Raw genomic sequence first — 21,057 nt, 5'->3', positions numbered from 1 at the left:
GGTGCTCAGTAATCCTTTTTTTTTTTTTTTTTGAATGATTGAAACAAATGGATAGTGATTAGAGTATCAGGGTGACTATGTAATCCAATAAAGTATCAGAATTTATCAGGATCGAAAGCAACATAGCTCACTGGGAAATCCGTAGACCTAGTGCAGGCTTTTGGACTTCGGACAAGTAATTCTCTGTGCTCAGTTTCATTACGAATCATAACAACATAACTTCCCTCATACAGCTGCCTTGAGGATGAAGTGAGAGTGTAAGGAGAGCATTTAACAAACTCTCAACGGGTGGTAACTATTATTACTATTCCTTAAGTTTTTCATCTAAGTAGTATTAATTCAATCTATATAATGGGCTCTTAACATACAAAGTAAGTGTTTTTTTGCCCATTTAATCTGCCATGTTTTCATCCCATTGAAGTCTCAGCCCACATCAGTCATTTAAATAGCACTTCATTGTGAATAGGAGGGCCATTGAGAGAAGCCAGGATGCTTTCAACCGAATTTTCCATTGTCTGTCGTCTTGCTTGATGAGTTTGTTGCACGTCCAACGTGAGGCGTCAGAGTGATGTTCTTCAACTCCAACAACGGATGATCTCTGAAACAGATTAATTGAGGAAAACTATTCAGGGTCGTTTCATGTCTTTAATGTCATGTTATGGTTTCATATCCCCTACCCTGAGACGGGGAAGGCTGTGGGAGCCTTATGGCGTACTCTTAATGACACCTAGGTATGACCACTGCTCATCTAACCCCGGTTTGGGTGACCCAACATTTCTGGGTGTAAAATACGTATCCTAACTGCACCCAGGCCATTAGTTCACAATTGCACAACATGCATGATGGATTAAATGACACTGACCCACAAGACAAGAAAGGGCCTTGGGGAATTAGGTGTTGCTCTAGGCATCATGGGACAAGCTGAATGTGCCTTTAATGGGAATAGCATTCAGAGGGGAAAGATTTATTAACTAGAATTAGCAGATTAGAGGGAGCTCTCTTCCGGGAAGAAGGCAAAGGATGGGAGTTAGCCTGGAAAGATAATGAGGTTTTAGTGAAGTAGGTCAGGCAGACTCAAGCATAATGATGGATAATATTAGCACCCAGGGTTGGGAAAGTGCTGTGACCTGGCCCAACGGGCATCCTGACTCTTTTAATACAGAGGCCAAAGTAGGCATGTGGCAGTGGTCCCCCATCATAGATACTGAGGCTCAAGGGGCACACCCTTGAGAATCTTATGGACCCCCAAACCTATGGAAGTTCTCTGGGGGCACGTGTAATTTATATCAATGCTGTTTGACTGCCCTCACCTCCAGGAATGACTGAAGTAAGACATATCCTGTGGTACAGTTAGCAGTGGTAGAAACTATTCTGAAAAACACTCATCCTCCCCTTACGAAGGAGGTGGGCCATACTATATACCAGCACACACTGAAAAACAGTACAAGGGTGCGAACTGAGACAGGGTGACTGGCTTTGTCCCAACTGACTTGGAGCCCAGAAAGAACTGAATCACGGCCAACTGTACCAACACCTGCCCATAATAATATCTGGCGTATAGGCAAGAGACAATTTTGTTGAGAAGGCATAGCAAATACCTCTGCAATTGTTATCGATTTGTTATGTAATGAAACTGCATTGTGCCATGACAGTATTGCAATATGGTATAACACTGGCATTGTTGGTAAGATTTAAGTACCTCATATAAATAAGTCAGATGATAATACTGACATTGACGATCAATGGGAAATGACTGGCCTGAGGAAATACTAGATTTAGGTAAATATCAGCTAATTTATATACTAAATAGTGCTACACAAGTTCATCATAATGTACAAGTAGTGGTAGATCAAGGGGTTGGGGGTAACAAGTAATCAAATTAGTACAAAAATACAATGAGTTAGTTTCTTTAAATCTATCCCTGCCCCACACTGGCTCCTCCAAATGTTAGGCGAAGTCATACTGATACTATTGCTGTATCTGTCATATAAATACTGTAATAAATGCAGATAATCCAATAAATATCATTTTGCTCTGAGACAGCTAAGGCCAAGGGCCAGTGGCTGGCCTGTGTAGTAAAGAATTAACTCAGCAGGCAGGCTTGGGGTTCTTGAACCCTGCACATTCCAAAGATAGGACTGGCCTTTGACTGGCCTCTGGAGGATAATCTGTGAGCCCTTGAGATATACTGCCTGGTAAGAGTGTCTTATACTTGGGGCCTTGAGCAAAGCCAGATAGTTTATGCTAGTGATTTAATTTGTGGTGAATGCCTGTTTTTGTTCGCCTAGGGCTCTAGGCCCATCTGTATCAGTTTGACCTCTGCAGGGTCTGGAGACTAAGAAGCCAGTGTCAGACATGTGGGCACTCCACACCTACATGACTGACCCCCTGCTACCGACGCTGGGATGAGCTTCCCTGGTTGGAAATACTTAACGTGTGTTGTCACCCACCATTGCTGGAGGGGGTGCGCACTGTCCACACCACTCCATCGGGAGGACAACCGCAAGTGCAGGCCTGGTTCTCCTCGACTCCCCTATAAGTTTTCTCCCTTTGCCGATCTTAAACTGTATCATTTCACTGTAATAAACTGTAACTGTGAGTACAAAAGCTTTTCTGAGTTCTGCAAGTCTTGCTAGCAAATCATTAAGGCCCAAGGTGATCTTGGGGGCTCCTGGCGCTATTGGCAAATGAATTTTTTCTTTTTAAAATAATACACAGGGGGCTTTCCTGGTGGCGCAGTGGTTGAGAGTCCGCCTGCCAATGCAGAGGACACGGGTTCGTGCCCTGGTCCGGGAAGATCCCACATGCCGTGGAGCGGCTGGGCCCGTGAGCCACGGCCGCTGAGCCTGTGCGTCCGGAGCCTGTGCTCCGCAATGGGAGAGGCCACAACAGTGAGAGGCCCGCGTACTGCAACAAAATAAAAAATAAAAATAATAATACACAGTAAATCCTTTTTTCAAGCAAAGAATACTTATGTAGTATGACTAAATAACCACAGGTTTCCTACTTTTTAAATTACTTTTTTCACGGTAGGTGGCATCAAAATGTCTCCCTGAAAAACCAAGATGAAAACTCAGACCTATCTGATAAATATCCAGATTAGAAATTAACATGGGTATCTGAATATAAGTTATTCATAAAATAGTTGTTAAACCTCTTGGCCACAAAAATGATTTCACGTGGGACACTGGGAGTGCATCACCTATTAGAATAAACTAAGCTTTGGGATATAACCCTGGCATTTGCCTTGTGACTTGTGAGTAAAAGTTCATTTTAGCAGGCAACAGGGGTGATAACATGACTTCTCCATTTTTGAGTAAGTTGACAACTGTCTACAATGGTCATGCTTCTTTATTTATATTGAAATTATTTTTCGTTCTAGATGAGTGGCTCTCGTATTTGGTCTTTACACTCTTAAAACTTGAGAACCCCGAAGAACATGGGTTTATGAGGGTGATGCCTGTCAACATTTATTGTATTAGAAATTAAAACTGAAAAAAATTTAATACAGTCATACAGAAGCACACATTTCATTAGCTGTCAGAGTGATGATGTCATCACATGTCCTTAAGTCTCTGGAAGACTCCACTGTACACTTGTGTGAGAAAACATGAGTGGAAATAAAGAACATCTTACAGTATCATGAAAATAATTTTGACTTGGAAGTTCCTCTCTACTTGCTAGATAGGATGCTGCCTGATTCATGAATTATTAAATAAATCCAGTTAGACCTTTAAAAAGAAAAAGAAAATTAGTTTTGACTTCACAGACCCCCCCCTGAAAGGGTCTCCAGACCACATTTTGAGAAACTCTGTTCCGAATAAATTATTGTTTTTCTCAGAAATCTCTGTAAGTACTATGACCAATCTTGATAAACTTAGGTATTCAATTTGGTCATAATGTCAAACATTCATCCGACAGTCATTTGCTTACTGGATAGAACTCAAAGCTGGAGGACTCAGAGTTAGGAATAGCCGGGTTAATGAATGACAGCGTCAGGATTCAAACTACATGACAGAACCAAGACTCCAGTCCCAACAGGCTGGGTCACTGGGTCAACACACACAAGCAAATGAAATTAAATACAAATAAATGTAAACTTCCACACATAAACTTAAAAAAGCAATGGAGAGCATAACAATTTCAAGTTTCGCTGACTAAAAACAACGAGTTAAGGTGCAGTGAGGCTTCGAGGAAGGTGCTGCCAACACAACCTTTGTGTAATTTCTCTACAGTGGTCAGGCCACAACATGAATACCGCGTGCCATTCTCAGGAGCGCATTTTCAAAGGACTGTAAAATCTAAAGTGCTGGAAGGCAAGGTGTCTGGAAATGACATCATTTAGGCTGCAACTGAAGGATATGAAGATACTTAGCCTCAAAAAAAAAAAAAAAAAGGACTAAGATGAAATGTAGTGGTTGTCTTAAAATACGTGAAGGTTTGTAAAGAGGAGAATAATCAGAGTTCGCCTTTGATGCTCCAGAAGGCAAATCAGGGTCGGTGGGTAAAGGGAGGACTACTTGGCTTGATTTGAGAAAGACTGTTCTGTGCAGTCTCCATCCGCGGGGTCTGGGGCCTGAGGACTCCGAGCACCGTGTCCGCGGAGGTGTTGAAGCCTAGGCCTGACCCACTGCGGAACTAGACAGGTCACCAGGGGCCTGCTGAGGCCCCTCCAAGGCCAAGACCCTACACGATTACAACACGTGGCTCAACATGGTCGCAAAAGCCAAAAGCAACAGTTGTCTGAGGACTGCCCAACCTGGATCGAGAAAACTGTAGATCCTGTGTGGCTTCCTTACCTGGGCAGGGGTTCTGGGTTCGTCACATCCAGCGCTGCTGCTTTAATGACCCCAGTCTGAAGGGCTTCCACCGGGGCGTCTTGATCAACTAACAGACCTGGGTGGACGAGACCCCTCCTCGGTAGGTCCCACAGTTAGACAGTGCACTCTGGTCACATTCACTACTGTTCAAACACGTCTTGATCTTGTCACAGGTTTGACGGAGCATGTGAACTTCATTCTGCCACTTCGTTCTCAGACACTGAGGGCCTGCTACGTGCCAGGCAGTGCACTAAACCCTTCACAGATGCTGTCTGGCCACCTCCTCCACCTACCCAGCGAAAGTCAATACTCTTTTTACAGGTGAGGCTGGTAGGTGACATGCTCAGCCAAATTCACATGCTTCTAAAGCATCTACCCAGATCTGAGGCCACGTCTGTCTGACCCTGAGCCTGGGCCCTGCCACTTCACCACACCGCCTCCCAAAACCACTGCAGGGTTCCAGGAAACAGCCCCCAGGTAGTAGTTTTAGGCACACATTAAACCAAACAGCCACAAACATCACCCATAGCTGCACTTCAAATACAAGATAGCAGCAGCAGCTGAGAAGGAAACCCCCTCCTCCCAGCAGAGACCTTCAAGGAACCTCCTTCCCGCTGGCGGGCTGAGCCGCCCTACAGGTCAAGACACAGCACCCAGCCTGCCTGTGCTGCTGGTGGAGAAACCTAGTCCCAAGCTCTTTCCTGGGGTGTTTGTTTTTCCAGAATCTTTGTCACCGACCTCTGACATTACCAAAACCATATAATGCACTGGTCCTTCCTGCTCATCTACAGGGTCTGAATTTTCAGAAAACCTTCAAGCATACTAGCTTGGCCCTGTGGGGTTTCCTGGCAAGCCCTGTTTTCCTTGTTTTACGGATGAGAGACACAGGTGGTTGCTGGTGATGCCAGCTCTCACACGTCTTCTGGCCCCCGATCCCAAAGGCAAGCCGCCTGCACGTTTGAGGCCAGCACCGATCCTCACGTGTGCTGGCCCCCGCCGCGTCGCGCACTCCGACGCTTTCTTCTTCACAAATGCCACACCAACCCACCAGAAAATCTGGTTATCTCACGGGGCCTAAAGCCTCCTGTATGCAAACACACAAAGCTCTACGTAAATGTCAGAGAACCAACCAAACAAACCAACCCAAAGTTATTTTTTTAAACTGAGGCTCAGAAAATTCATCCCCATAAATTTTGCTTGATTATACGTGGAAGGTCAAACTGTGATTCCGCTACCCAAGGAGATGCCCATACTTGGATCTGAAAACCCCACAGTGTACGATTCTCTGAATACCCCACAGTGTACGATTCTCATTCATTTTGTTACTAATCTGAGGTTCAAAATGATGTGAAGACAAAAATCAGACGTATTTCTAAATATAAAGTAAAACCCCTTTAACTCACCACCCAGCAGCCTAAGTGGCTTTTTCAGACCATTCAGGGAAAAGGTTGGCTGGGAATGCTGAGAGGATGGCCAGGGCTGGGGGCGCGGCCCTCCTGCACAGCCCCCCAGCCTACACACAGCGGTGGAGCAGGCACCTCTGCCGATGTTGAGAGAATGGCGGTGGGCTCCATGCCACTCAGCTCGCGCCTCCCGATCAGGCCCCGGGCCTGGGGCGTCAGGCCCACAGCCAACATCACAAAGTCCGATCGCTGAAGCAGGTCATCCAGCCTCTCACAGTAAGTGGCCCCAATGTCTTCCTCCTCCTCCGATTTTCTATGAAGGGAACAAGGGAGAAAAACCACGTTCTCTAGTTAGCAATTCATCAACTCCGGGAAGGAGTTTCTGAGAGGAGCCATGGACTCGGTCTGTCCTCCCGTGGGCCAGACCCCCACCTGGGCCCAGAGGCGGCTGGACCCCGAGGCCAGGGCTCACCCATGGAAACGCCGTGGGCGTCTCTGGGTGCTCTGAGCCCCGTGTCTGTGGGGTGTCACACCAGACTGAGAGCCCCTTGAGGTCAGGAGCTTCCTCTCACTCAACTTGGAGCCCCCAGAGTCTGGTACAAGGCCGATGGTGTCAGACATGCTTTCAGTGACGTCTAGCATTGCTGCATATGGGCAAACATCAGAATTTCCAGAGAAAAACAACACAACAGGAGAGAGCCTGGGAGTGCCATCTGTTCAACAGAGAGCAAGGATCCAAGGGTCTGGTGCAGGCAGGACTGAATGCTCTGTTTTGGGTCCAATCCTAACTCCTGCTGTGGGCACCCCAGACAGCTGATTATTCAACAGAAATTCCAAGCTCCGGGAGGTCACAGCATCCCAGGTAGGCGCTACTGCCCTACAAATATGGAATACAAAAATACATGAATTCTTTCTACACATCTTGGCCAGCGGACCGCCTGAAGGAAAGAGGAATGGCCAGCACACGCTGCCACCGTGAACGCCCCGCCCACCTCACACGCCTTGTGCCGGCCTCTGCGGCGGCCCTCACCGCACTGGGAGCTGTGACAGCTACCGAAGCCTCGCCACTATCCACTGTGCAAACAGGGTGACTGAAAAGGGGGCAGTCCTGATGTGAAGTCTCCCAGCTCACCCTGCCTCTGGGAGTGGAAATCTATTCCGTGGCAACAGAAGCCACTGAAAGGCTGTGAACAGCGCCATCATCTGGCCGGTCTGCAGACGGGGCTGAAGTTCGAGAGCCGAGAGCAGCCCCTTAGAGGGCAGGTACGGCAGGTGAGAAAGCGGGGGCCTAGGCCGTTGGCAGGTGGCAGCGATGAAGTGAGAGTGAACAGGCAGGTCTGAGGGTTGTTTTGAGACAAAATTAACAGGACTGGGTGTTGGGCTGAATGCTGCCGGTGGAGTATGAGGAAGAGGGTTTCAGGCTGAATACTGTGGGGGGGAAGCATACACCCGTGTGTTATGTGTTCAAGTGTGGACAGCATCTCCCATGGTCAGAAAGAATCACTGTACAGACTGAAAGAGAGCACAGCTGTAGGTGAGCCAAAATCTCTTTTCTCTCTGGTGAAATTTTTTCAATGAAGAGAAGATTATCTGCTGCATTTCTGGGTGATCATAAAAAAACAGTCCCTTCCTTGATCATCAATCCTACTTTTTGGAGAAATAGAATAGGGGAATTGTATGAAAAGTGGAGGAATAATATATCTAAACTATATTTAAGGCAGTGATGGTGCAAGTTCTGCTCAGTTAATTTCAAGTCCATTTTCTGAATTTTACCTGTGTTTCCTGTTGTGGTAGAGAATCTCCATTTCACATGCTCTGGCCCTCTGAACGATCTTATAGCCAATGCTCCCCACGCCCATAATTCCCAGAATGGTCCCTGTCACTTCTTAACCCATCCAGTTTGTAGAAAAGTTCTCCGTATGTGGCGAAATAGCCAACTGATGACCTAAAATAAACACGATGCGGAGTGGGCAGTGGGGACAGCACCACACACAAAATCCCCACAACCCTCACTGGGCCGCCTGAAGGGGAGACGAGGTTACAGGAAGTCCAGGGCGGACCCTGGGCGCTCACTCATTCCTATCCGACAGCAAAATGTTTCTGCAAGGGAAGAATGACAGGAACAGGGCAGTTTCCTCATAACAAACCCCAGCCTCCTGGCAGAATGCTTTAAAAGAGCAACTTCTGGAACTTCCCTGGTGGTGCAGTGGTTAAGACTCCAGGCTCCCATTGCAGGGGGCCCGGGTTCGATCCCTTGTCAGGGAACTAGATCCCACATGCATGCCGCCACTAAGAGTTCATATGCCACAACTAAGGAGCCCATGTGCTGCAACTAAGGAGCAGGCGAGCCGCAACTAAGGAGCCTGCCTGCCGTAACTAAGACCCAGTGCAACCAAATAAATAAATAAATAAATATTAAAAAAAAAAAAAACCCCAGCAACTTCTTTCACATTAAGGGAGGATTTCTGGTTAAAATTTGTTGGTTTTGGTGTGTGCAAGTGTCTGTACATTTGTGACTACATGTATGTGTATGTGTGTGTGACTGTGCATATGTTTGTGTGTGCATGTGTGTGTGCATGTGTCTGTGAGTGTGCACATGTGAACCAGCAGTCAGAAAGAGAACCGGCTCGGACTTCCCTGGTGGCGCAGTGGTTAAGAATCCTCCTGCCAATGCAGGGGACAGGGGTTCAATCCCTGGTCCAGGAAGATCCCACATGCTGCGGAGCAACTAAGCCCATGTGCCATGACTACTGAGCCTGCGCTCTAGAGCCCGCGAGCCACAACTACTGAAGCCCATGCGCCTAGAGCCCGTGCTCCGCAACAAGAGAAGCCACCGCAGTGAGAAGCCCGTGCACCGCAGCAAGGAGTAGACTCCGCTCGCCGCAGCTAGAGAAAGCCCGCCGGCAGCAACAAAGACCCAATGCAGCCAGAAATTAAAAATTAATGTCCAGTGTGTGGGGAGCTAGGGTTCTGCCTGCTCACTTGTGGGCCTTCACCCCAGGGTAGCATGCTGACCGGCCAGTGAACTACCCCAAGGGCATTTCCACAGTGGTGCTGAAAGTACTTCACACGTTGCGTAGTGAGTGGAATTTGGTGGAGGAGAAAACAGTGTATCAGACAGATCACATGGACTGCACGTGCCTGGGTGCCGAGCTTGGCCCTAACTAGGCTGAAACAACCAAAAGTGGCTCTAAGTCCAGGGCAACAAAGTCCTGGACGTGGTGTGAAGAGATCAGGGCCTTATCAGGTGTGATATTAAGTATCTGTCATCTGACCTCTGGAAAACAAGCGTCTCCTGGCTGTTTACCTTCCACGACTCTCTGAGCTGTGGCCAGCAGCAAGGCCATCCCCAGGTCTGCTGTGGGGTTGGAAACGGCGTGTGGCGTGTTGGCCGCCTTCACATCAAAGCTGGCAACGAGTCCCGGGTGCAGGTGGTCCAGCCCCGCCCCTACGCCGGCAACGATCTTCAAGGAGGGCAGGCTGCGCAGCAGCTCCTGGCTAACGGCCGGCCTTCCGCCCCAGACGTACACGGCTTGGGTCTTTGGACCCAGCTGTGTTTTATTTTCTAAAAATTCTTGCATGGTAATGAGATTAAAGTGTTTCTGCAGATCTCCAGCATGATCTTCACATATACCATGTTGTCCTTCAAGTCCAGACACCAAAACTCCAGGTGGGTCCTGATCGCCCATGGCCTGCAGAAAGATAGGTGCAATTTCTGCTGTCAAAGAGAGTCTTCAAGAGAACAACCCATATGCTCTTCTACTGCTCTTCAGATTTTCTGAATTACAACAGGACTGGAATTCATTTTATTTCCTGGATAAATTCCTGTAAAACCTGTAACGCAGCAGAGCTGGACTCTGAAGGTGCCAATGCTCCCATCACTGCCACTTTCCTCCCCACCCGACGGGGGTCTTTACTTCTGCCCTTCGGCTGTGGTGGCAGCCTCCGCGCCCCCTCGGACGGCCACTCCTGGTGATCACCCTTCGTGAGACCCCCAGCCTGGAGTGCACTCCTCATGAAGAGAACGCAGCAGAAGCGAAGGGGGGGGTCCTGCTCTCCCCTGCTCCCCCCTCTCCCAGGGGGCCAGGGCCATGCTGGGAGGCAGCCCTGTGCCAAGGCCCAAGTGAGTGAGAGGCAGGACTCAAGAGGCTGGCCAACGGCCTGGGAGCCTGGGGATGACCGCAGCCCCGGCCAGCACCTTGACTAAAGTTTCCCGAGGGACCCTGAGCCAGAACCGCCCAGGTAAGCCACTCCTGGACTCTGACCTGAAGACACAGGGGGTAACAGAGGTTTGTGGTCTTCAGCCACTAAAATTTAGGGTGATTTTATGCAACAATAACTAACAAATAAAACTGACCATCTTTCACTGTGAAAGTAAATTAAATTAAATTAAATAATGTTTAAGTTCTTTGTTCCTAATTAAACAGAAGATATTTTTTTAACATTTTATAGCTTTCTTCCAGAAAGAAAAGCAGTTACTTTCAAGAGTTGAGGCTAGTGAATGCATTTTATCTTTGGGTCACAAACTTAGCTAAAAATGTTTACAATGTGTTCAAAGCTCAGAGCATAATGGGCTAAAAAACTTGTGTTTACTTTTTGGACTTTCAGTAAAAGATTAAAAGAGTTTCATTCAAGATAAGATTTTAGTTATTTTTATAGAAAGGAGTCTCAATTCCTGACTGCCTTAACGTTAGTTGTGGAGCAATGATACACATCCATCACACCATTATTGTCAGTGGTCGTACATGGAAAAGATCCAAGATCCTCCAAATGACTCGTGGCTGCTCCAAATGTGAAGAGGGAGAGAGTCCCAGTTGGGATAGATAGACACAGCAGGGATGGGAGCACCGGGCAGATTCAAGGGCTCGCTCCATCCTTGGGCTCTGTCTCTTGCTCTATAATTCTTTTCACAAGCACCAGCCTCTGACCATCTCCACTCACAGCCAGGAGTCCAGCAAAGGAGCATGAGATAGGAAGTGGGACCCACCATCCACAACCTCCTGAGAAAGGACCTGTGCTCAGAGGAGCGGGCAGGGCCGAAAGATGAGAACTTTGGCTCTGGCACAGCTCTGCGGCTGATCAAATGTCTCCCAGGCTTCCTGCGTTCTTGGTGAAACCGGAGTGATATCAACAGGTAGTGTTTTTTAGTTGCACCGTAAGATCACATTTCATTCTCCTCTCCTAATTTCTGCATAAAGAGAGCTAAGTGGACACGCCTCTGGCAGGTGTCCTTGGATGCACAGTACTGACATGATGGTTAGGTTGGGAGCATACTGACAACAGAGGAACTGACCACAAAGTAGGTGTATTTTTACACAACTGCATTTTGTCTAAGTCAAAAGATAAACCCATGTGTGACATTTGGAAAAGTCAAAAATTTTACAGCTTTGTTTTTGGTTAACCGAGTGATAGTTCAGACATGAAAATGTAGTTAGACTCCGTTTTCTAACTGCTATGTGCATTCTCCTTACACTGTTTAATTTGAACTGCAAGCACAGATTAAAAATTAGTTTTCTCCTTGCGAAATGATTGCTTAGTTAAAAAATAAAAGAATATGTATTAACTTTGTTGAAATTGCCTTCAACAGACTCAAGGCTCTAAATTCAGGATTTTCTTCTTTTAAAGTCCCTGTAAAATTGAGACCCAGAAAGAAAAATAAAGTAGAATGAACTTCCAACCTCTTCTTTCAAAGGAAAGTAAGACCGACGTTTGTATAGCACTCACGAGAGGGAAGTGTGGAGGGAGGCATGCAGACCCGTGACCAGTGACTGTGACTGCCCAGCTGGACTCTGGGCCCAGAGGAGGACAGGGCAGGAGGAGCTCTGGGGTAACACAAGTACAGAGAGAACAAATTCAAATCACAGAAGGGGCAAGGATGGGGGCAGGCAAGGGGCAAGGGAGTAAGGAAGGTATTTTTAACTTAAAAAGCAAAAATGAAAATAAAAACCAACTGCAACCAATAAAAATATGTTTTAGTTTTTGGGACAGAGAGAAAGAAACAAAGATGGGGTGAGGGCAGAAAGAGGACAAAGCAGGACCAAGTGCAAAGGAGGAGCTGGGCGTTGGGTTCAGGCTGCTCTGCCTGGCTGTGCTTCCCTCTGAAACTCGCTATCCTCCAACGTAAAGTGAGGGGAACAGACAGCCTGGCATGGTGGCCCTGACAGTGAAAGAGAACATTCAGAGCCTGGAGAACCTACTGCAAGCCTTCAATGAATGGGAGTTACTAATGTTTAAATCTGAACAACAAGTTAGATATTTACCCAAGTGTCTAGAAACAAACTTACACCAAAGAGGGAGACTGAATTCGAACAACACAGTAACATTTCTTAAAATCCTATTTCCTCGGGCTTCCCTGGTGGCGCAGTGGTTGAGAGTCCGCCTGCCGATGCAGGGGACACGGGTTCGTGCCCCGGTCCGGGAGGATCCCACATGCCGCGGAGCGGCTGGGCCCGCGAGCCATGGCCGCTGAGCCTGCGCGTCCGGAGCCTGTGCTCTGCAACGGGAGAGGCCACAACAGTGAGAGGCCCACGTACAGCAAAAAAAAAAAAAAAAAAAATCCTATTTCCTCATGAAGCTTCCTCTCTTAATATTTGAGAGGTGAGTCCAATACCACGGCCATCATCCTCACATACCCAACGTGCCAAGACTTGCTTCAAACTGGCGCCAACTGACTTTCATCTTCTCTCCCTGCCACTCCGTCCTCTTACCCTCCCTCCAATCCCTTTCAAAGTCTATCGTCATCTCACCCACCAGGCAGTTCCCAGCCCTGCCTATGGGATAAAATTAAAGTTGTTTGGTTTTTGTCCTCTACAGATCCCCGGCCCAGATTCTGCTCCAAAGAGGCTCAGAAAACAGCCTGGAAAAAAAAAAAAGAATTCTCCGTAATGAGGGGTAGGTGACGCCATGGTTAGCCCCTCTGCTTTTATAATCATCCTTAGCTTGATATTCTGGATTTGCTGGAGAAAAATCTGGTCACTCATGACTAGATAAGAGTACCTAAAAATTTAAGATATACCAAAGGGCATATCCTTGAGGGTGTGTTTGCTAGTTCTAGCTTAATGAGAACTGCACTGTTTACACCCTTTATGTGAGGTTTCTCCAGTCACCAGGTATCAACAAATCCAATGTAATTTAAAACCAATACTGTCACAATGTGTCTCAGCAAAAAGAGTTGCTTCCCTCCTAAGAAATGGTTTGTCAGGGCCTGCTAAACATTAAGGAAAAGAAAGACAAAATAAAAAAACTTAGGGACTTGCCTGGTGGCGCAGTGGTTAAGAATCCGCCTGCCAATGTAGGGGACAGGGGTTCGAGCCCAGGTCCGGGAAGATCCCACGTGCCACGGAGCAACTAAGCCCATGTACCACAACTACTGAGCCTGAGCTCTAGAGTCTGTGAGCCACAACTGAAGCCCGCGCGCCCAGAGCCCGTGTTCCACAAGAGAAACCACCGCAGTGAGAAGCCCGCGCACCGCAGTGAAGAGTGGCCCACGCTCGCCACAACTAGAGAAAGCCCAGGCAGCAATGAAGATCCAAAACAGCCAAAAATAAATATATTTAAAAAAACAATCAAACCTGGATTCATGCAGGGGAATAAACTATAAAATCTGATGGGGATACCTGAATCTATAGATTTAAAGCTTAATCTGACACTACCTGGAGCTTAGAAAAAAGTAAGTACCTGTCCAAAATGACCTTTAGATTCTGGCTATGTCTGAAGCCGCCTTAAGTCTTCTCTCGAACAAGGCAGGTATAAATAACAACAATGTATTTGCCTTATTAAATTCTTCAGGATCGTGCCCTGCGAGCCCAGAAGGGTCTTAGGATTCTAATGCTGCCCCAAGTAAAGTTCGAGGTCCGTCACACCACGCAGCAGAGCTCAGTCCAGTCTCCCGCCCACACCGCGACATCCGGGTCTTTTAAAAAGACCCCAGATTTAAGGGACGCTCCAGCAGGCCCAGTCTCCCAGGCAAGACCCGGACAGCAAAGGCGCGAGGTCAAAGAGCGTACTGCGCCCGCCCCAGCACTACGGCCAGCCACGCGGGAGCCAGGCCCCAAAGCCCGTCGACCGCACCTCCCAGCCACGCCCCCAAACCGCCGACCACACCTTCCAGCCACGCCCTAAGCCCGCCTGCCGTGCCCAAGGCCACGCCCCAAGCCCCACAGCTTGGTCCTCCTGTGCTAGCCCCGCCCAATCAACTAGGCCGCGCCCACATCTCCGGCGTTCGGTTTGCGGCCGAGAACTCTGGGCGTCAGGAGTGCGCATGCGAGAAGCCACCTGGAGGGCAGGTTGACGAGGCCCCGTGCCTGGCGGGCGGGCTTCGGATGGGCCTCCTTCAGGAGCGGAGTCTGGGTGTTCGAGTGTGGGGCCTGTGTGGCGGGGAAGGTTGCTGGCCTGCTTCAGCGTGGGGAGTGTGAAAATTAATACACAGAAACCTCATTTAAGATGCAGCCGGGAGTCCAGAACGGATAGCTCTGGCACCACTCCCCCTCGATTGGAGATACAGCAGGAAAAAGGGCACAACCTCGCTACAGGCGGGGAAGGAAGCCTTTCTCCGAGTCTGGAAACACCCCAGCCAATGGGAAGCTACTACACTTCCAACTCGGGGTTCCCTCCAATGGCCTCTTTGTTTTTAACAAGCAGCCACGCCCAACTTCCCCTCTCCTCTATAAAAGTTTCCCCTGCTTTGTTCTCTGGACTTGCCTGTGGTTTGCCATAGATTGAGCGTTTTAAATTGCAGTTTTTTGCTGTTCCTGAATAAACCCATTCTGCTAGTAAAGTAATCAGCTATTTATTGTTTTAGGTGGTCGGGTGGGGGGACCTTGCGGGGGCGCATTGTTGGGCAGGGTCTGCACGATGGCGCCTGGCTGGCTTCTGTGAAGAGCAATCTCACCCTGAGATCAGGACTGCCTTCTTCCCGGGAAAGTGGGCAGTGGATGACGCAGACCCTCCCTGCGGCAGGAGGCCTTCCCCTTTTTGACACTGCCTAGGCCCTGCTCTAAGTCACCCGCGAGGGTTTACTCCTGTGTCTCCACGGTTCTGGGTCAGTGTGTCACAAATTCAGTCATTTTTCATAGTCACACACCATCTGTGTTGCTATTTACTCATTTTCCCCCCTAAGTAAATTAAAAATCAACTCAAGTGTTTACTTAACTAGTCAAAAATAATACTAACTGGGGATATCTCTGGTATTTTTAAAATTAGACTAGATGGTACTACTGAGAACAGGTAATGGAACACTTACAGTCCTCTTTAGGAAACACTGATGAGTGTTTCATCCAGTGTCCTGGCTTCACTTGCTGCCTTCTACTCTGATGACTCTCAAATTTTTATCTCCAGCCCAGAACTCCTCTCTGGCAGCTTTCATTACCCTGATGCTAGTCTCCCTACTTCCCTCTCTTCAAGTACTCCCTTTGCAATCCTTTCTCCTGTACATGGCAACCTAGATGCCTGAAGGACATATCAATCTGACATGTTAATCCCCAGCTTAAAGCCCCTTGACAGGTCGCCTTGTTCATATGGTAAAGTACAAAATCCTAAGCACAGAGGTCCCATTATCTGGCCTGTCCACCCAGCAAACCACTAGTGTGCGCTGGTCATTTCAGCTGCACATTTACCCAAACTGCCATGCTCCTGGCACTGGACTTGTTCCCTGGCTGCCTGGACTGGACCCCAGCTCTTCCCCTAGTTCTCACTCATCTTGCAGGTCCCCATTTAAGCATAATATCCTTAAGGAAGCCTTTGCTGAACTCCTTAAACTAAGTGTGTTCCTGCTAAATGTTCTCTTAATACCCTAAACTCTTTACCTGTAGGACTTTGTTGTGAATCCAAATTCAGTGTACGATCTTCTGTGTAATGTCAGGCCTTCTGCTAGACTACACTCCATGAGGGCAGGGACTCAGTCTTGTTATTGTTCTATTTCTTGATAACAGCACCTGATATCCTGTCTGGCACATGTACATGCTCAATAAATATTTGTTCAAAAACTAAAGAATCAATAAAATACAAATAAGGGAGGAAAGCGTCTTAGAACTGTTTGGAAAATCTAGACTGAAAGAGGACATAGAGTTTTACTATTCTATCTCAAGATCTTAAAAATCTCTTGAGAATGCATCGCCTTGCAAAAGTGAATACTACCTGTCACAAAAGATTATTTGGAGTTTTATTACCAACCAGCTACCTAGACTGAGGGCCTCTATTGAATTTGGTCCAGCAAGAAGGATTCACAAATTGCCAGAACCCCTGCTGTGTTCAGTTGGAAGTAAATATAATGAAAAAAATTAGAATTTGATAAAACTGGCCTTAACTTTTAAATTAAATACACGTTATAAATACACAATGTTATAAAATATGCATGTTATGAAAACAGCAATAAAATGAGCCCCTGGTTATATACCACCAAACTTAAGAAATATACCATTACCGCTACTTTTGAATTTCCCTGTGCCACTCCCTGCTGCTCCAGATATAACTCCTATCTTGAATTTTATGATATAGATAGATAGATAGATAGATAGAAAATTTGCCTAAATAATATATTGTCTGGTTTGGCATATTTTTGCATTTTATGTTAATGGAATTATACCTTATGTAGTCTTTGGTAACCTTTTTTTCTAAGTTTGTCAGTATGTGAGATTCATCCCCGTTTATACATGGAGGTGTAGTCATTCATCTTTACAGCTATATAATATCAATAAGTACACCTCAGTTTATCTATTCTTCTGCAGTCGGATATTCGCATTGCTCTTAGGGTAAGTAAGGTTGAGCACTGGCCACTTTCAAAGAGAGCACACTGCATAAATTTGAGGGTTTCTCCCAAGAGTTCAACTCTGGTCCCTTTAGCAGGCCTGGATGTAGAAATTTCTTCAGCTAAGCATACAGTCCTGGGTGACAGGGTCTTTTGCCTCCTGACCATTTCCCACCCAAAGTGAGGGGATCTTTTAGAACTCCTTTGCTTGGCTTGAGGCAGGATGGAAGCATCCCTCTCTTTCCCAAAGAGAAGAGAACGAGAATGGGACTGTACATCACTCCACAACTTCCTCCAAAGAAACGATGTCACAATTTTTCCCTAACACCTTTTCTTACCTCCTCTTCCATATCCTCAAGAGTGATGGACAAAGAGTGTGTAAACTATTCTCTCCTCTGCAAAATCTGGAAAAAGCTGGTCTGCCTTCTTTATTTGGAATATGGCATTTAAAATCATTTAATCTTCAATTTGGGGCCTCTGCTGAAATTTGAGAGGAAAGTCTCACTGTAACATTGTCTTACATATGACTTAAAACATTTCTTCTTTTAAAAATGCAAATCCCTCTAGAAAAGTTATAAGCCTCTCCAGTGATTTTTTTATTAGTAACAATTAGTTCAGTCAAATTGCCTCCTTCTCAACTTAACTCAAGCCAGTTGCTCTGCAGGAATGGGCACTCTGTTTGGACATGTGTATCCTTTCCCAGTTAGGAGACACAGGGACATCTTCCACCAAACATCTGTCTTGCTCTTACTTGAGAATATGAGACTGCATTATTTAATGCTTATGTTTAGTCATTTTTTTAAATGAAGAATTCAATTTCTAAAGACAAAATGTAATTCAAGGAACTTCCCTGGTGGTCCAGCAGTAAAGAATCCGCCTTAAATGCAGGGAACATGGGTTCAATCCCTTGTCAGGGAACTAAGATCCCACATGCCCAGGGGCAACTAAGCCCGTGTCCCACAACTACTGAGCTCGCGCATGCCTCAACTAGAGCCCGCCTACCGCAAACTACAGAGCCCGCACTCTGGAACCCGCGCGCCACAACTACAGAGCTCATGCACCCTGGAGCCTGCGTGCCACAAGTAGAGAAGAGAAAACCCGTGCACCACAACCAAGAGCCTGCACACCTCAATGAAAGATTCCTCATGCCGCAAGGAAGATCCTGAGTGCCGCGACGAAGACCCGACGCAGCCAAAAATAAATAAATAAATAAATAAATAAATAATCTTTTTAAAAAATGTAATTCAAGAAGTTTGATTAACTCAGATGATTTAGCCTATTTATTCCCATTTTCTAAATGGTCAGATACTTTTGGAGGAAATGGAAGTAGAAATGCGGAGTCTTGGTCAAATAATCGATTTTTCTTGTCTGGGCTGGTGACTTTTCAGCTCATTCTTTGAGGCCACTATTATCAAAATCAGACAAAGATACCACAAGAAAACCACAGACCAAATATCCCTTGTGAGATACAGACACAAAATCTTCAATAAAATACTAGCAAACCAAATCCAGCGACATATTTTGAAAAGTTACTGTGACCAAATAGGATTTATCCTAGGAATGCAAGATTGGTTTAACATACAGAAATCAATGAGGTACACCATATTAAGAGAATAAAGGACAAAACTCACATGATCATCTCAATAGATGCATTAGAAAAAGCATCTGACAAAACCTAACAACCTTTCATGATTTAAAAAAAAACAAACAAAAACACTCAACAAAGTAGGAATAGAAGAGAATTTCCTTAACCTCATAAAGGGCATTTGTGAAAAGCCCACAGTAAATATCATACTTAATAGTGAAAGTCTGAATGCTTCCCCCCTAGGATCAGGAACAAGACAAAATGTCTACTCTTGCCACTTCTATTCAACATTGTACTGGATGTTTTAGGGCAGTTAGACAAGGAAAAAATAAAAAGCATCCAGATTGGAAGGGAAGAAGTAAACTGTCCCTATTTGCAGATGATATGATCTTATGTATAGAAAATCCCAAGGAATCCACTAAAAACTATTCAAAATAATAAATGATTCAGCAAGGTTGCAGCTACAAGATCACTATACAAAACTCAATTGTATTTTGTGATATACAGAAATATCAAATCACTATGTTGTGCACCAGGAATTAACATAGTGTTGTAGGTCAATTATACTTCAAAAAACAAACAAAAAATGCATGGAAAAACAGATAAGATTTGTGGTTACCAGTGGTGGGGGGCTGGGGGAGGGGGAATTGTAAGAAGGTGGTCGGAAGGTACAAACTTCCAGTTATAAGTACTGGAGATGTAATGTACAACATGATTCATATAATTAATACTGCTGTATATTATGTATGAAAGTTGTTAAGAGTATAAATCCTGAGTTCTCATCACAAGGAAAAAGTATTTTTTCTTTTTCTTTTCTTTTGCAGCTATATGAGATACTGGATGCTCACTAAACTTCTTGCGATAATCATTTCATGATGTACATAAGTCAAAGCATTATGCTGTACAACTTAAACTTATACAGTGCTATGTGTCAATTACATCTCAATAAAACTGGGAGAAAAAACAAAATAAATAGAAACAAATGAAAAAAATCGATTCTATTTTGCAGTCTCCATATTACTATGTTTATTCAGTGTGATAACATAGATTTGTAAAATCTACAAGCATGCAAACATCACTTTCCATATACATTCAAAGATCTTCAAATTGACCTCTACCTAATAGATTCTTAGGAGTAACTGCATTTCTTCATTCTCTTCACAAACCAAGCTGAATGCTCAAGTGGCTCCCTATACATCTGTGCATTTTTGCTGTCACCAGTTGAAGTATATGTGATCGAATTTAATCCCAAACCGGTTTATGCAAATTTTGTGGATTATTGAAGTTACATAATTTAAATGTCCCATAAAACTATGAAGTATGAGTGCAAAAGGCATAGAATGCTTATATCTATGACGACTAAGTTATTTGCTTTAGAAAGGCAATAAAGATGCATCACTAAAGATTTCCATTGAATTATGTGTGGTTGATACAACTGTAAAAGATTCAAAAAATAAAATAAAAATAAAAAATGATTCTTCCCTCCCCCCCAAAAAATCTATTCTATTTCTATACACTGATTATGAATAATCTGAAAATATTTAAAATAACAATTCCATTTAAATAGCATCAAATGGAATAAAATATTTAGGAATAAAATTAATAAAAAGGGCAAGACATGAATACTGGAAACTATAAAAGTCATAAAAATTAAAGAAGTCCTAAATAAATGGAAAGACATCCCATATCCATGGATTGGATGACTTAATAGTGTTAAGATGGCAATACTCCCTAAACTGGTGTACAGATTCAACACAATTCCTACCAAAATTCCAGATGCTTTTTTTTGGGGGCAGAAATTGACAAACAAATCCTAAAGATCATATGGAAATGCAAGGGACTCAGAATGGCCAAATCAATCTTGACAAGGAACAAAGTCGGAGGACTTACACTTCCTGATTTCAAAACTTATCACGAAGCTACACTAATCAAGCCAGTGTGGTACTGACATAAGGCTAGACATACAGATCAATGGAATTGAATCGAGACTACAGAAATAAATCCTTATATTTAAAGTCAGTTGATTTTCAACAAGGGAGCCAAGGCAATTTGATGGGGAAAGAAAACTCTTTCCAATAAATGGTGCTGGGGCACTTGGATATCCACATACAAAAGAATAGAGCTGTCAATCCCTGGTGGGGGAACTAAGATCCCACAAGCCGTGTGGCACCGCCAAAACAAAACAAAACAAAAAACCAAAAGAATAGAGTTGGACACCTACCTAACACCATACATAAAAATTTATTCACAATGGTCATAGACCTAAAAGTAAGAGTTAAAACTTTAAAAGTCTAAGAAGAAAAGAGGAATAAATATTCATGATCTTGAGTCAGGCAATGGTTTCTCAGACACGATACTAAAAGCACAAGCAACAAAGGGAAAAACAGATACCTTGGACTTGATCAAAATTTAAAAGTTTTATGCTGCAAATGATACCAATAAAAAGTGAAAAGTCGGGCTTCCCTGGTGGTGCAGTGCTTGAGAGTCCGCCTGCCGATGCAGGGG

At 45.2% G+C, this 21,057-nt stretch overlaps 1 pseudogene across 1 annotated transcript; it reads right to left on the bottom strand.

Moving 5' to 3' along the window:
- Positions 1 to 437: 437 nt before the first annotated feature.
- LOC309814632 (glyoxylate/hydroxypyruvate reductase B-like) lies at positions 438 to 13,131 on the bottom strand (annotated as a pseudogene). Its single transcript, XR_014296204.1, has 6 exons — positions 12,508 to 13,131; positions 9,531 to 9,915; positions 7,997 to 8,168; positions 6,359 to 6,536; positions 4,800 to 4,896; positions 438 to 598 (listed from the first exon to the last, which is right to left on the bottom strand). The product of XR_014296204.1 is annotated as a glyoxylate/hydroxypyruvate reductase B-like (transcript).
- Positions 13,132 to 21,057: the final 7,926 nt, after the last annotated feature.

The sequence above is a fragment of the Mesoplodon mirus genome (assembly GCF_964341445.2).
Source record: "Mesoplodon mirus genome assembly, chromosome: 13".
Taxonomy (NCBI): Eukaryota; Metazoa; Chordata; class Mammalia; order Artiodactyla; family Ziphiidae; genus Mesoplodon; species Mesoplodon mirus.
The sequence above is the reverse complement of the archived record's forward strand: the minus strand, read 5'-3'. Positions and strand labels throughout refer to the sequence as shown.